The 3,118-nt window shown below is 37.5% G+C and overlaps 1 non-coding gene across 1 annotated transcript; it reads right to left on the bottom strand.

Annotated features, from left to right (window-relative positions):
• Positions 1–1,498: 1,498 nt before the first annotated feature.
• LOC132537161 (U6 spliceosomal RNA) lies at positions 1,499–1,605 on the bottom strand. Its single transcript, XR_009548624.1, has one exon. It is a non-coding gene; the product is annotated as a U6 spliceosomal RNA (small nuclear RNA).
• Between the last annotated feature and the right edge of the window lie 1,513 nt (positions 1,606–3,118).

Below are 3,118 nucleotides of genomic sequence, written 5' to 3'. Positions count from 1 at the left end.
GAAGTTCATAAATATAGTTTTTGAAGTTCACAAATATTACAATGTTCTGTATAAATTTGAGTATCTATTTAGAATCACTAATCTAAATTAATGATTCATTTTATGGTATAAATTACAAAACTACTGTAATTACAAAACTACTGCAAGTCATGCTCTCCTAAACATTCTCTCTGTCCTATCCAACAACAAAAGATATAACAACAATAACAACCACAAGGACAACAATAAGGGCAAGAAAATAGACAATAATAAGGGCAAGGAACAGTGAATCCGTAGTGCTGGCACTGAGCCCCAGCGATAACTCTGGAGACAAAAGAAAGAAAGAAAGAAAGAAAGAAAGAAAGAAAGAAAGAAAGAAAGAAAGAAAGAAAGAAAGAAACTTGAGTTAGGTTAAGTTCAGAGGTCACAAATATCAGGAGTTTTTTTTTTTTTTTTTTTTTTTTCCAGTACCCATCAGTGAAATCAACATCCTACTACGATGAGTTTGACTAATCTCTTCCTATGTATTTTTTCCCCCACAGTTCCTTTATGGGATGCTTCATGTGGTGTAACGAGGGACTGGGTGCTGAGTCACCTGGTTGAGCGCACATATTACAATGTGGTGTAATGACTAGAGAAATATCTCAAGATGTTTACTGTGATCTTGTCAGAGACCCTGGTAAGACTCCTGGAAGACTTATTCACTACCAGTGACATTGTAGCCCTTCCGGCTTTCTACTGTGACTCTTACAGTATACTTCATCTTTTTAAAGTTTTTTTAAATCTCTATTTATTTATTGGATAAAGACAGCCAGAAATCGAGAGGGAACAGGGAGATAGAGAGGGACAGAGACAGAGAGACACCTGCAACACTACTTCACCACTTGCAAAGCTTTCCTCCTGCAGGTGGGAACTGGGGCTTCAACCTGTGTGCTTGTGCACAGTAACATATATGCTAAACCAAGTGCGCCACCACCTGGCCCCAAATACCTCACTGAGATAGCTGTCTCTCTCCTTTCCACTTCATTATTAAGTTCACTTCACTCCTTCCCACCACCATTATCCATCTTCGGCTTTTAGCTGAGCACTGTAACCTGCTATCAAGACCTATTACATGCAGAGCTGCCTCCTCTTTAATCATGTCCAATAAATCTACATCCTAGCCAAAAAAAGGAAACGCCAATTACAATGTTAACTCTTTTGAGTGCAACATACATTCAAATATCTGTCTATCTATCACCTATCTATCTATCTATCTATCTATCCCTATAGTTTGACTCCCTACTTCCAAGTCTTTCTATATAATTCTGGATAAGCCTATTCTCCCAAACCTCATATATATATATATATATATATATATATATATATATATATATATATATATATATATATATATATATATTAAAGAGAGCATTGTTCAGCTCTGGCTTATGGTGGTGCTGGGGATTGAACCTGGGACTTTAGAGCCTCAGGCATGAGAGTCTATTTGTATAACCATTAAGCTACCTACCCTCCACCCCAAAATATGGAACACTGCACGAATTTTCGTGTCATCCTTGCACAGGGGCCATGCTAATCTTCTTTGTATTGTTCCAATTTTAGTATATGTGCTGCCAAAGCGAGCACCCAAACCTTATCAGAGTTGAACATACCTTTGGTCAGATTTCTTAAATATTCTTAGAAACAGGGGCCCAGGAGGTGGTGAAGTGGATAATGCTTTGGATTCTCAAGCATCAGGCCCCAAGTTCAGTTCCTGGCATCCAATGTAAAAATTATTTTTTAAAAACAGTGCCTGAACTTAGTTTCTTTTTATATCTGTTATAGTCATTTCCCCACAGATTCTAGATAGTAACTTTTCAATTATTTTTCTGGTTCCTTCATGTAGCTAACTCCCTTGAGGTAAAACTTATTTTTATATAGTTTAGGTCTTCACATTAAAGCAAACTGATGTTTATATGCTGTGATAGAGGTGAAGATACAATGGCTCAGAAAGTGGCACAGTGGATGAAACATTGAACTTTTGAGTAACCTGAGTTCAATCCCTGTGATCACATGTGAGAGTGATGCTCTAGTTCTCCCAGCCACACACACACATAATAAACAAACATTAAAAAAATAATATATATATATATATATATATATATATATCCCTGTACTCAATGAAGATTTATCTGTAATTGTATGAACATTTTTATTGGGCAAAACCTCAAACTTTCCTGTTCAATCATCTTATCCAGGGAGGTAATCTCATGAGAGTAGAGCCTTTCAGACAAACATTCTTGACATATGTGATGCCAGGGATTGAATTCAGGATCTCATGTCTGAGAGTTCAGTACTTATTTACCTTGTTATCTCCCAGACAGTGATCCTGATATACTGTAAAAACTGGAAGCTGCAAATTTAAATAGCACAATTGTTAGACCTCTCCAGACTAATCTAAAGAGAACCATTACTCTAATGAATAAAAGTACCTTGAAAAGGTTGGATTCCAGGGGTCCCTTGTTCACGCTTCTTTTATTTTGGGGGGGGGGATAGAAAGTGAGAGACAAAGAAAGACCAAGGGAGGTGGGAGGGGGAAGAGAAAGGTAGAGACTTGCAGCTGGGCAGCATAGCTGAGATAGCAAAATTCCCTGGTAATGGTCTAATGCTAGCATATGTGAGTTCCATCAAGAAAAACTGGTGCAGGTGGAGGGTAGATAGCATAATGGTTATATAAACAGACTCTCATGCCTGAGGTTCCAAAGCTCTAGGTTCAATCTCCTGCACCACCATAAGCCAGAACTGACCAGTGCTCTGATTAAAAAATTAAAAACAAACAAAACTGGTGTAGCCAGACTGATACTCTGGTTCACCACAATACCCTCTCCCCTAATTTTGTGTTAAGAAATGAATAAAACCTATGAGGGGGGGGAGAGAGAGAGAGGGGAGAAGTAATAAGGTATGGGGGTAGTTAGAAGGCAGCATATGTGAAAATGTATAGCCTAGTCTGTAAAAAAAAAAATGTTTCCTGAAAATATTTTGATCTTGTGTGTGAGGGTTCTCTTTACCCCAAATTCCAGTATGTCTTTCTTTAACTTCCCTTATTTTTAGTCATAATCTGAGTAACATTTGCTACCTATTTCATAGCTCCTTTTAAAAA

Source organism: Erinaceus europaeus, chromosome 2 (genome assembly GCF_950295315.1).
Source record: "Erinaceus europaeus chromosome 2, mEriEur2.1, whole genome shotgun sequence".
Lineage (NCBI taxonomy): Eukaryota > Metazoa > Chordata > Mammalia > Eulipotyphla > Erinaceidae > Erinaceus > Erinaceus europaeus.
This window is presented reverse-complemented; position numbering and strand designations above follow the sequence as displayed.